Source organism: Cucumis melo, chromosome 12 (assembly GCF_025177605.1).
Source record: "Cucumis melo cultivar AY chromosome 12, USDA_Cmelo_AY_1.0, whole genome shotgun sequence".
Lineage (NCBI taxonomy): Eukaryota > Viridiplantae > Streptophyta > Magnoliopsida > Cucurbitales > Cucurbitaceae > Cucumis > Cucumis melo.
Genome location: NC_066868.1, coordinates 21208965 through 21222721, shown reverse-complemented (window position 1 = coordinate 21222721; position 13757 = coordinate 21208965). Strand labels below are relative to the sequence as shown.

Below are 13757 nucleotides of genomic sequence, written 5' to 3'. Positions count from 1 at the left end.
CTGCCACTCGATAGCAGTTACATATAGAAGAATAGACTGAGTCCCCGCCTAAACGAATAGCTTCGATCAGAGTGTCAGGTTTCGAGTTCCATCTTACTTACCATTCGTGCTCTTGTCGAAACTGCTGCCGGTAGAGCCTAACCATTTTTTTATATGTAGAGATTCAAATCTTTGAATATGCCGCAAAGCTCATGCTTTTTCTTCAACAACTACAGGGGACCTTAGTCTAGCTGCTGCAAGAACAGAAACTAATTCTACTGAATTCCCCTAATAAGCAAGCTTCTCTTCTGTTGCAGCTGCTGATAAAAGATCTCATTCCTTTCGTACAAATATCCGAAGAAGATGATCTCTGTCTTCGCACAAACTAATAGTTAAGACCTCCCACGTAGTGGGAAGTTCCCACTTTAGTTGCCTCTTTCTCGCTTCATCCCTCCCTCCTAACTTTGAGCCTAGGCTTTCTTCCTCAACCTCTCCAATCCAAACTCCCTAGAACAATCAAAACTCCAAAAAACTAAAATCAACTACAAGTTTCTTTTTTATATTCTAGTTTGATTGTATTTTATTTATGTTCTATTTTATTGTTGGTTGTTGGTTGGTTCTTTGCCCCTCAGACTGAGGCTTCTTCCGAAAGGGAGACTGAGGATTGATTCCTCCTCCATTCCCCTCTTCGCTTACGGGCACCGTCGATCCGAGATTCTAAGAAGACTGATTCTATTCAATGGCACAGCCACTGACCCTTTACTCTCTCACATATTCTAACCTCTCCTTCTACATGGGTTGCTTCAGAGCTTGTTTTCTCGGTAAGAAGCGGAGGTCAAGAAAGAGCAATTGTCTGACTTGCTTCCTCTCAAGGTTGTATTCTTTTAGTGGTCTCATTGAGAATAAAGTCAAAGACTTTGCGGTCCGAAGGCTCGACTGAAAGGAGAGCGAGACTCAATCAATGAACATGGGCTCGACTGAAAGGAGAGAAGTCAGAACCATTAGATTTAGAGGTCTCAAAATGAAAGACGTTTGGACGCTCAATTCTATGATTTTGGTCTATAGAAGGACCAAAAAATAGCCAAAGATCAGAATTTGATTATCGACTACTTATTAGATTTCTATCTTCTGATTTCATTCCCCATTCGCAGAGCTTTATAAAGAGAAAGAGAAGAGCTTCGCTCGCCTTATATCTAATTCTTTCAATTGCGGGAGAGGATAGGTCTGATTTTTGAATTCTGAGAAGTGCAGTGGGAATAGCTAAACTAGAGCTGGCATCCATTGATAATGAACTTCTCGTTGGTAAAATGTACCGGGATTTGGTCGGTCTAATTCATCTGCAGAAAGAATGGTAGATGAGATGGAAAAACTTACTCATTTGCAAAAACAAAGGGGAAACCGTAGGCAAGAGGGTAGAGTGGAGAGCAAAAGAAAGGGGAAGAAGATGCTACCAAAGAGCTAGGAACAAGCATGGTAAACCGCGTAAAAAGGGTTGGCTTCCTCTGAGGCCCAGCTCGTGACTGCCCAAATCAAGAGAGATTGAGTGCATTGATCGCAGATGAGAGAGAGGGGGACAAGTTCCCTCCCTTCTGACCCCTGAACACATTCATCTTCTCCCTTACGTAATATTGCTCTAAAGCCAATCCTTCAATTGATTCTAAAGAATGAGATTATCGAGATCTCACTCTGAAACGAAACTCAATTCACATCCTTGCTTTCCTTGAACTTCTTTCTTTCAAACTACTCCTACGAAGCCTTCCACTAGGCTTTTCAATCTTCTTTGAACCTACTATTTCTTGTTTGAATGTGTCTCACGTAACCTATTCAAAGACGAACGATTCCTCTAGCTTTTCCTAGCAAGAGAGAGTCTCAAGTGACGAAGGCTGCATCCTCAGGTCTGTATGGAGAGGATTGATGAAAAGAAAATAGGCTGAATAATCCTAATGTGGGATTCGACTTGGAGGTAGTTATGGTAGGGTCTAGAACAACCGAAATGCTTAGAAGGAAGTGCTTTGGAAAGGGTTGGTTTCCTAATCTAAATTCATGAACGGCTAATATCCCCCCCACCCTACGACCAAGAGCAAACTCACCCATCCGTGCATAGGTTAGAGCCCCAGAATCCAGATCCGTTTGAATAACGAAATGAGGTTAGACCTGGTGCAAGGGTTGCCAAAGGGAGAATGAGATCTGATCGAAGAACTTCTTGCCTCTGAGCCCTAATTCTTTTTAGAGTTCTTCCTCGTCAACAGATCTAATAACGGAAGACCTAGTCCTCTCCTGTCCCGTCTTTCTTCTGTGCCTCATTCGCTCCGTGGGATTCCTAATTCTTCTTTTCATGTGGAAGAAAGTTTACACGTCAAAGAAAGGTCAAATAAGAGTCCTTTCGACTAAGAAGTATTGACACACACCTAAGAAAAAGGAAAAGAGAAAAAAGCCTTGATTTGAGTAGCGATTCGATCAAAGAACAAGAATTGAAATGCCAACTCTCACTGGTAGCCGCCTCAATGAACAAGGGGCGGAAAGACCTGATGGTGCAACTTCCCTCTCTCTACTGCCTCTAAAGAGGCAAGGGAAACTGCCCATGGCTCGAGAAGCCTGGCCCTATCTTATGACTTGGTATCCCCCTAGTAGGATAGTCGGACGGATTTATGGTAGGCTTGATCTTTCTTTTTTTGTCCTTCTCTTTATTCAATGAGCTTTGATCCTCTTCTATTAATCTAAGGGCTCCTTCTAATTGGATAAGAAAGGAATTCACTTTCAAATTCTGAGATAATTCTTTGATCCTTATCAGTAGAGTTATTTCATAACCTAACGGAGCCTTGTTCATTGACTTGAATTCGATCTTAATCTTTCTTTACTTGTCTATTTTATATATCTCAAAATAGAGTAAAAATTATATATAGTTTAGAAGTGGGATTTCCGCAAATTCTTTGCTTCTTTCATTCTCTATATTATTCATGAATTCGTAGAAACGATACTCATCAAAATTCATGTTGTGCCAAAAACCAGATTTGAACTGGTGACACGAGGATTTTCAGTCCTCTACTCTACCAATTGAGCTATCCCAGCCTTTTCTGACAAATTATCCTTCTTTGAATAGATGACTTTGGTTTATTAAGAAGAAAGAGATAAAAGGCTCCGTAAGGAGTTGACCTAGACACAAACAAAGAAATCAAGATCAAGCCATCCGGAGGCACGACTGAAAGGAGTCCAAGATTCAAGTTGAATCAATGAATAAAGTCATTGAATAAAGTCAACTCAGAAATTCTACACTCAAATAGCTCGGTCGCATAGGAGGAGTAGAACAAAGGTTCCAAGAAACGTTCGTATGTCCTTATCAATGAGACTGATCAATGTTCTTGGCTAGAAAAGAAAGCATGAACAAACTAGCACAACCTGAAAAAGGAGTGAAGGAAAGATATTTCCCGGCCTTCTTTTCCTACTAATGCAAATGCCCTTTTCATCCTTACTTAAATGTCTTTATTTCTGATGATAGGAAGAGAATGAATTCGAGCATTGATGTCTCACTTTCAGTTACTGACCTCGTAATAGTAACTTCATTCCCTGTCCGACTTAGTTTAGTCTCTCTCCGACTCTGATTCTTCATCTCATGCTACTTCATGGAAGAACAAAATAAGGATGTCTTGGTCAGAGCTAGTCTGCAGACTCAAAGTAGGTAGGACGGTAGGTAAGAGCAGCTAGTCTGCAGAACCTAATACGGTAGGTAAGAGCCGATCCAAAGGAATGTTTCGAAACCTAAAAAATAAAAGATAGGAAAACTTCTGCAGCAACTGGGCCTGATTCCCCCTTTCTCCCCTAGTCAGCATCTCATGCTACAGATTCAAGGGGTTCCGCAACCTATTCCCCGCCTCGAAACCTCTACTCTATTCTTTCTTTCTTCTTTCTGCTCGAGCAATAAAAACCTATCCTAATGGCATCCGCCATCCGCCTGTGGAATGAGGAAGTCGCTGGGGAAGCTGAAGTTGGTCCCGTCCCGATGTTCGCTTTTCTTGCTCTTATTTATCATATTGTGTACTCTAGGATAAACTCCCACTCCGCGGCAGAAAGAGGCCGAAGCCAATAAAGAGGTCGTCCCCACCATAAGGCATTAGATGACGAAAGAGACATAAGAAAAGCCCACTACGTAGGGGCACCAATAGAACTCAAAATAAGAGAGTTAAAGTTAGCGAATAAGAGAAGAGCGTCAGCGGAAGCTAAAGGTTCACGCTCGACCCTTGCGTTGAGTATAAAGAAAACGTAGCAATTTGAGATCGGGTTCAGGATTCTTCCTTCGTAGAGGTAGGTTGCATGAGATTTTTGCTGCTATCTCTATCTCCAAGGTAAGAGGAAAGAAGGCTCAATGAAATATGAGTTTCACTCACAAAAGACAAAATGGGTTTCCGGTCCCCACTACCATGAGTGAGTTCTCGCTGCTTGCTTCTATAGTACGGTCGGGGAGGAATAGAGGTAGTGCTTATTAGCAAGGTAAGATAAAGTAATCAAGGGCCATATCTCCAGCATCTTTCTCCAAAAATAGACCGCACTACGCAGATAAAAAGGAAAATGTTTTCAGACTACTCCTTCGGAGGCTCAAAGAATATTGAGAAGCGACTCTAGGAAGAAGGTGAATATTCCATTTCATGACTCCTAACGAAGCGGTCCGAAGGACTTGTTTATATTCATATTAGCTTTCCTTCCTCTCAAATTCCAAATCTAATTCTTTATTCTTCAATATTCTTTTCACCCTTTATGAACTTCGTTGCACTCCTTTGAAGGATAAGGACTTTCGCTTTCAAGTCCTAACCTTTGTATCCTTCCTAACCTCAGTCGAGTTCAATGAGTCTTGAACCTCTCCTTATCATTTTGAGTCGAGTTATTTCAAATTTGAAGGGCTTCTTCTAAGTGGCAGAATAATGAATGAGCTTGAAAAGTCGAGTTATTTCATTCTCATACTAATTTCTATCTTTGATTTCGAGCTATTTCTTCCCTCGATACACTGGTCTGTGGTAGTTTAATCTGAAGGTCTGACCTTTTGCCCTCTTCCTATTCCCGCTAAGCATGACGCATCCTAAATCCCACATATTCTTGTCAATATAAAGAGTTCACCCTTCATCCAACTCTCATTTGCAAGAAAGGATGTGTCGAGCAAGGTAGTCCAATCGTGAGAAAAGTCTACAAATAGTACCATAATATTAAGGAATGAATACATCATGGTTGAATAGGTGGGTGCTCAAGCTATTAGGCTGAAGGCTATAAGATATGCAAGAAGGGGGAGCTTCTATTATTGAATTACTTTTGTGATTCGTTCTTCAGCAGCCAGCACTACTTCAGCTACAGTTAGAACTGCTACAAGAAGGGCTACATGGGCATCAAAAGAGATCGGTCGCTGCCTTCTGCTTGAGCTACTAATTTCTATCTTGCCCAAATCAATCCCTTTTCATTTGGTTGCGCATATTTCCCCACCGAACTGAGAATGAATTTGACCTTTTCTTCTCCACTCTTGTGGCTTCTCTTGATCCTTATTCTCTCTCCGTATCGATCGATATGATAACCATTCTAGGCAAGTGTGCCCTTGCTGGGGATGAAGATGCCTCTGGATCCATGAATAGAAAGAGGACATATCCTATTCAAGAATCCTACCTACTCCGCCTCTTTCTTCTTCTTCTTCTTGCGATTCTGACTAATTAATCATCCATCGATAGGCAAAACCTCTCTTTTCTTTATCTGTTTCCTTAAGTCAATCTTTCTCATAATACCAGATAAAGTTCTCCTTCTCATTTTTTACTACCGGATACTTTCTATTTGAGAATAATCGCTTCGTGGGTGAAGAGGCCAGGCTACTCTTCCTGTGACTGTAACCTCCACTTAGAGAGATTCCCCAGCCGCAACCTCCACTTAGAGAGTCCGACTATCATCTATGAAAGTGGAAAATCATGATTTTGGAGGGGACCACATTCTAATGCATGTCTATCTATAGCTGAGTATAGCAAGTCCCTAGGGAGTGAAATTCAAATCTGGACTAAACCTCCCATCAACAAAAAGATTGCAGCCTAAAAGTTTGGGACAAGCCCTTGATCTTCCCTCTAACACCTGACTCCCCCCGTTCGCCATTAGAAAGGCCACTTCCCGACCGCTACGTAGGCTAGAGATCGAATGCCCTTTCCTCTTCGCAACCCTTTCGGTCGAGCGAGTGCCTTTCCTTTCTACCGCGCAGTGGGTACAAATTGTCAGATTGATTCTTCTGTAGAGCTATTTCATCCATTCTTTATTGTGCATACATTCTATGCATAATAGAGCAACTTCCTTAACTGCTGAAACCCCAACATCAACTTGTGAGGGCAACTCAACAGAAACTTCAGAGTTTCTACACTCACTTCTACTTGGAAAAAAGAAGAAAAATCAGGTGCATGGTACATAACCGACTCTCACTCCTGTTAATCGAGTGAGCGGGCTTCTGCTTCTCAAATTATTTGAGCCTTTGTTCATTGATGCATCCTTCTTTATTAAGAACACCTAGAACACAGTCAAACCCTGAATTTCATGATTCAACACTAAAGTCCATTGGTCAACAAAGTAGCCTCATAGGTATCCTTGACTTCTTCCATTCGAGCTACGAGATCAGAGGTCTCTCCCCATTTCATGGTAAAAGAGCAAGGGGATCAAACCATTCTTGGACTCAACCTATATAAAGACCCGCTGCACTAAAGGCACCTAAAGCAGCTCATCTCAAAGAAGAAATCGACCTAGTGCCTCAAGCTGGGAAGGAAAAGATAAATTTGAACTAGCTTTTCAGGGGAATTGAAAGAGGAAGAACTCTTCTCTGAAAGGTGCGAAGGACCAAACCAAATTTATCGCCTCAATGAACAAGAGGTCGGCCTAAACCGTGGAGTGGGATCTTGTTCTTGAAGTTGATAAGGCTCTACCTTTCATATGAGAATACTTGGTGCGATAAGCCGATGCTTCAGACATCGCTTTTGTTCGATCAGTAGAAAGATGTCTTCCCTTTTTTCTACTAGAATTCCTAACTCGTTTTTGTGAGTGAAAAGACCTTTATTTGACACCCCGTACCCCTTTTGTCTTTCATCTTTTATTAACAATCAATAAACAAGGGTGCGAGACTCTACGAAGGGTAGCAAGGAGCAGTGGATAGAGATGTGCTTCCAAAAGCTATTGCGAAAATGAGTTTAGATGAAGGAGACCACCTAGTTCTTTCGGCGGAATCTGTCCCCTGAACGAGATCGAGTTCATGCTATGCCAAGAGTCAGATCTTGAAAGGGAAGATCAAAAACCAAACCTCGAGGACTTTTGCTAGGGCTAGTCCTACTCGACCGAAAAGACCATATACTTCATGAAAGGGAAGATCAAGAACCATAGTCTTTGAACTCCCATACAGTCTCGAACCCTTTGGTATTTTGGGTTAGGATCCAAGTGCCAGGGAATACGAAGACGAATCAGTGAAAGAACATAACTTGAAGACTAGTAGCAATAGCTATCAAGGGACAAGCTCAAAAGATCTACCAGTGAGGGGCAGGTTTACTAGCTAACTAGTTTGAATGCTTCCTATTTGCTATCTTCCACGCCCTACTTATACTGCTTGGAAACACGTATTCTCTTTCTCCTTGTGCAAGCTTTATTCCTTCCTTCTTCTCAAATTATTTGACTTAGAAAACAAAGGCTCAAAGTTCATTGAATAAAGTCAACTAAAAAATTTAATCGCTTCTCTTCGCAAATTCTTTAACCCTTGGACTGATTTATCCTACCATATTCATTTCCATGGACTGATTTATCCATATTCACCTTTGAATCTTTTGTAGGAAGCGAAGAGGTCGAGTGTAATGAGAGGGAGTTCGACTTTAATCTAAAGGAGTCCATAAGATTAGAATGAACAATGACCTTTTTTCATGGAGGCCTAAATCATCAAAATCGGGGCGATTTTGGCCTCAAGGCGAGATAAAATTGAGAGAATTTCTAAAACTCAAACTCGATCATTCTTTGAGCATTTATAATTGAATCAAACTCATTTTCATCCCTCATCATAAAAAAAAACCTAGGGTTTCCATCTCTTTATGATGAGTTGGATTGAATTGAATATGCTTCAAAGAAGGCTTGAATACAAATACCACCCGTTAGTTATATCAAATGATCACAAATATATCAATAGTGAGGGAGTGCAACTACGGGACTTTAGTGGAATGACCCGTTAGTTAACGAATGTTGATTAGCTCGGTCTAAAAAGGTTTAGCCAATTAATCTCAAATTGTTGGAGTCCACGATCTATAGGTCCATTAGGTTCCCCTGCTAGCTCATACGGAATTAACTTAGAACAATATGTTGGAATAATTCGAATTGTTCGAATTAGGTAAAAAGAGAGAAACCGATGAATATATGCGATATAGTCGTCGGTTATAGAGCTTTATGTTTAAATGAGATTTAAATGTTAAAAATATGAATATGGATTCATATTCGGAAGCTCGAAATTGATGGAAATAATCAAAGTTGTGAAAAGTCAAAATGTTGACTTTTGACTTTGAAATGTCAAATTTTGACCGGCATTATATTCAAATATGATTTGAATTTCAAGAAAATGAATGCGGATTCATGCTCGGAAGGTCGGAATTAGTCAAGATGTACAAAATGGTAAAAAGTCAAAATGTTGACTTTTGACTTGACATTTTGACTTGAAATGTCAAAGTTTGACTTTGACTAGAATGGTCAAATGACCATTTTGCTCCTTGACCAAAATTTAGTGAGAAAATCCAATATTTTGTTGGATAATTCCACTAACTCTTAGTGGACTATGTGGAAGCTTATGGTGATGACACCAAGCCCACTAAGAGAAAATGAAATTGTGAATCAATCCACTAATAGTTAGTGGATTGTGAGGTGTTGGCCTTTGGTGATCCAATTGCATGTAAATTTTGCATGTAATTAGTCTATTTAAGGGACATTTTTCATGTTGAAGAACAATTTTTGCCAATAATTTTGTAATTTTGAATTACAAAATTAAACCTTATTCTCTCCAAATCTCAGACCAATTTTTACCTCCAATTTCCATCTGTTTCTCTAATTTTTCCACTTAAACGGGTCCCACAACCCGGTTCCAAATCTAGAGAATAGCAGGTCAATTCTAGTGGTGGTCCGGTTCGAGTTCGGGAGAAGATTTAGAGCTTCGGAAAGCTACAAAGGTAAGTAATTCTTTTAACCCTAATTTAATGTAATTAGGATTGTGTTTAATATGCATCTTAATCACCAAATTAAGTTTAGTTGCAATTAGGGTAAAAATCCAATCCTTATTTTCGCTGCTGTCCTATGCTTTCCATCATGTGATATCAGAGCATGCTAATTTTTACTCAATTGCATATGGTGGGTATTTAATTTTTTTTTTATAAATTTGTGATGAACTAAAATGGATTACTGGTTTTGACAATTAAATTAAGCTTGGTTTTTATATTAATTATTGTAATTAGTCCAGTTTGTGGCCTAATTTAATTGTTTAAGGGTCTATAAATTTATTGGAGTCATTAGAGTTGGAATTAGGCTGTAATTGCATCAACCAAGAGAGAAATTCAAAGTCTTTTGAAGAAAGAAAAAAGACAGACCCGAAAACCCGGAAAACTAGTCTCAGACCGGGAAGTCCGAACCGAAAACCCATTTCGAGACTCGGTTCTTCTTTACGCAACCGGCCCAGCTTGTTTTGCGGCCCATAATCTTCAGCCCGGCCCAGTGCAGCCCATCGCCTTCGTCGCGCACCCGCTTGCCTGACCGGGTCCTACCCCGTGCCCGAGTACCCGCCCGAATGAGCTCCGACCCGCGTCCACCCGTCCGCGTCTTGCCTGGTTTCGCGCGAGCAGTCCATTTCGTCTGGAGGCCCAACATGTTTCGGCCCACGTTCCTGATCCGTCAGCGCCCCGCGTCTGTGCAACTGCCACGCGTCCGCTCACTCCTACCCGACCGGCTTTGACCCGGTTCATGGTGACCCGTACGCCTGGTTTCATGGTTTGGGCCGGTTCAAGCCCAATTGTTGGTTCTTGGGCCGGTTCAGTGCAGTTTCATTGGTTTTCCAGCCCGTTCGAGTTGTTCGGGAGCGGTTTATGTACTTCACCAAATTATTATTGTAATAATTTAGTTTTTAGCTTAATTTAGGAGCCAAAACCAATCCATTTTAGGGTGTTTAATTAATTATGTATGTGATGTATGTTTAATTAAAGCTTAATTTGCATGTGCATAATGTATGTCATATAGATTTAAAATTCCATCATAGGTTAACATGTTCATGCATTGAAAGTATGTTATACTGGTTATAATGTATAGTATGCATGTTGATTAATTAATATGGAAATTAATTAATTTGATTAATTAATTAATTTAATTTTAATTAAATATGATTTAATGAAATTAATTAATTAATTATTGTTTTATTTATTTTAATTATTTATGATTTAATTAATTAAAAGTTTAAAAAAATCCATATTAATTAATTTATTTATATAATTGTTATATATTGTTAGATGAATGTTATAGGTTTGTGTAAGTTTTTTTATAAATGTTATAAAATGAGTTAGCCGTTTAAAATCTATAACAAAGATAAGTTGCATGCCCACCTAGGTTAAAAACATATCAACCTAATTCTATCTTCCAAATTTCATAGAATTAGGTTGATATCTTGTAAAACTAGTTACAAAAGGCTCACTTGATTTGATCTTGTCAACAAGTCAGATAAGATGATTAAGGTTGGAGGTTCTTAAGTTGATGGTATACGGAACACCTCATACTAGGAGATCGTAATCAGTTATTGAGCCTAATAAACCTAGTTTTATGAGCATGCTTGAGAGGTGTGAGGTAATAAAATTGGTTTATCACCTAGACGTCTTAGGTTAAAATCCGGTATAATGGTTCTACTGGATGTTTCACCTAGACATAGGATTTGTTTAAGTTAGCCTAAATATAATCCTCTCTTTCTAAGTACCCTTTAAAACCATCTTAGAACACTTAAGCTAGAAAAAAGTAGTATACTTTTAGCTCTAGCGTCCCTAAGAGTTCACACCGTGAGGTCCATGCAGGGTTTTGGGTCGTGCATAGGAGCGGACTCCCTTCGGAGAGTGTTTGCATGGATTAATATCAAGGTGAATAGGGGAAGTAGTTCATAGTAAGTGGGTGAGGGATATGTGACAACACATCCCACAGTCTCTTCCATTGGGTCGCACCGTGAGATTCTTATAATGCGCCTGCTTGTCTGCCCTGGAGTGACGTTCCCTTTCGAGGGCTATATTATAGGATTCGAAACACCGCAAACTCCATACATGGATAGGCTCTCTTAGATCAGTTTTCATATTGTCTTTCCACTTTCGAGAGCATAATGATTCTTATCACTGAGATCTGAAAATGAAGGATTACACTTATAAGAATTACTATGGTGCGAATCAGAGGTAACTAAGAAAATGAATTAAGTTGGGATCGGATGCAGGCAAAATGGTAGGACAGGTCTTTCATCAACAAGGTAATTTAACTTATCCGCGCTTTGATCTAATACGCTTCTGGATGACTCACTGTTCTTCTCTTCCTTTCCCTCTAGAACTCGATAAAGCTACTTCCCTCATTTCCTTTTCGAAGGATTCGAAGGAGGAGCTTAATCAAGGGCTCCTTCAGAGTTGCTTCTTAAATTCGTCAATATTCTTCTAGTTCCATCTTTGATACATCTACATTATTCAAAGAAAGCCTATCCTCCGGATGAGTCCTCCAGACCTCTTTTATCCTTATAAGCTATGGAAAGGGCGTAAAGGAAGTTTACGTCACTTTAGAATTTGGGGATGTCTGGCACACGTGTTAGTGCAAAATCCTAAAAACTTTTGAACTAACTCATATTTATACCAATTGGGCCTCTTTCAATATATTTTACTGTCAATGGATGGTTGTCTTTGCACATATATAGCATAACAATCGCTATATTCATCCTTCTTGCACATATTTTTCATAACACCGACGAATGAAAATGATGTTGGTTAGGATGGGAGAACTCTATCTTCCAATTCGAATACTAGCTTGCTTTAATTATCTTACCCTATTTGATTTTCAAGGTATGGATTGCATCTCTAGATGGTGTTTTAAAATTGAAACGTTTCTTGTTATACCATTGCTCATTGACTTGTACCTTAAGCATTTGATCTATGATGAGGAATTAAAAGTTGCCCATATCGTTAATCCTCACGATGTTTGTAGATTGTTCTAGAGTGGAACAATTTAGATAGAGAGATTAAAATTTTGATTTATTATTCTTGATTGGCAAGGACAAATATTGCATATGCAAGTTAAATGTGAGTGGCACAGGACATGCTTATGTGTTATTGAGGTTTAATTTTCGCAAATGTATATGTATCGCTTAGAGCTATTTGATAAAATGTTGCTATGCGAACCCATTTTAACTTGACTTTTTTGTATTTTGGTTTAGGTTGTGGAATCCAAGTTCATCCAAGTCATTGAGTTTCAAGCTTCTTTAAGTAAGTTTGTGTTTCTTGAACTAGAATTTGTTGAGTATGTGTTACTTTATGATTTGGAGGGGGTTGTGGTAAAGGAAACATTTAAAGATGTTTTCATTAGTTGTTGTCTTGCCTTTAGAAATGTATGAGTTGTGTATTATTAAAAAAGTTTAGGAAGTTGCAACTTAGTATGTACATTTTTTAACTGTTAACTTCTATCTAGCTTTTTCAACTAAAATCTTTGTGTATAAAACTTAATTATTCATTTAGTTTTTGCTCATAATTTTTTTTGTAGGTTGATAAAAGAGCAATTGTACAAAGCCTAAGAATGTTATCTCATCAAGACACAACAAGCTTCAATTATTTAGATTTATATATTCTGACAAATTTTGTAACAATGGATGGTAGCTGGTTGATCATTGTGTTGGGTTGAATGATATTATTGACTATCTTTTGTGAGAATACTTAATCGCATAAATAACATTTTGTATAGGACAATACGAATCTTCTATGAAAATAACATAAATAACATTTTGATGGTACGACTCTTTCTATATTATAAGGATCATTTTTTGTTATTTGGTATTTTATTAGCTAACAATGTATGAGATATGAACAATAGCCTTTTAAATGGATTTGATCCATATAACTAGCGTGGATATTATAGGCTGATGTTGGAAATTGAATAGTGATATTTAAAAAAGTATATTATAGATAAGATATGTGAAAATACTACATTATTATAGCTTTCATTTAAGGTATGATTAAACTTTTATATTTGTTAAAAAATGGTTTTATAAACAATCAACAACTTTTTAAAATTACTGTAAAACGTTTTTCATAGCATTAAAAAAATGTTATCATAAATCACATAAATAGAGGAATACACTATTAAAAAGTTATTTTTATAACCTTTCCAAAACGCTATCAAAATGCATACTTTTTATAGCTTTTATAAAACGCTATTAAAAATCTTGACTTTTAATAACGTGGACTGTCACGACATTTGATAAAACGCTGTAAAATGTCTAAAATAGCATTTTTAGTGAGCTATCATAGACCTTTTTTCTTGTAACAATTGTTTGTAGAATGATTGAAGTCATATGGGATTGAAAGCTAAGCGATGTGTAGATATATAGCCAGGCGACCGTTGAAGGTTGAAGACTGAGAAGGCGTTTAGGATTTCTTATTTAAGTCATGTATTAGGATCTTTTTTCATGTACTATTGTAGAATGTATATATATAAACACAATATTAAGATTTCATTTTCTGTATACAAATGTAAAAGACAAATATTATAGTTTC

General features: G+C 38.3%; 1 long non-coding RNA gene across 1 annotated transcript; it reads left to right on the top strand.

Moving 5' to 3' along the window:
* Positions 1-2935: 2935 nt before the first annotated feature.
* LOC127144475 (uncharacterized) lies at positions 2936-12921 on the top strand. The gene is made up of 3 exons (XR_007816189.1): positions 2936-9164; positions 12425-12473; positions 12748-12921. It is a non-coding gene; the product is annotated as an uncharacterized LOC127144475 (long non-coding RNA).
* Positions 12922-13757: the final 836 nt, after the last annotated feature.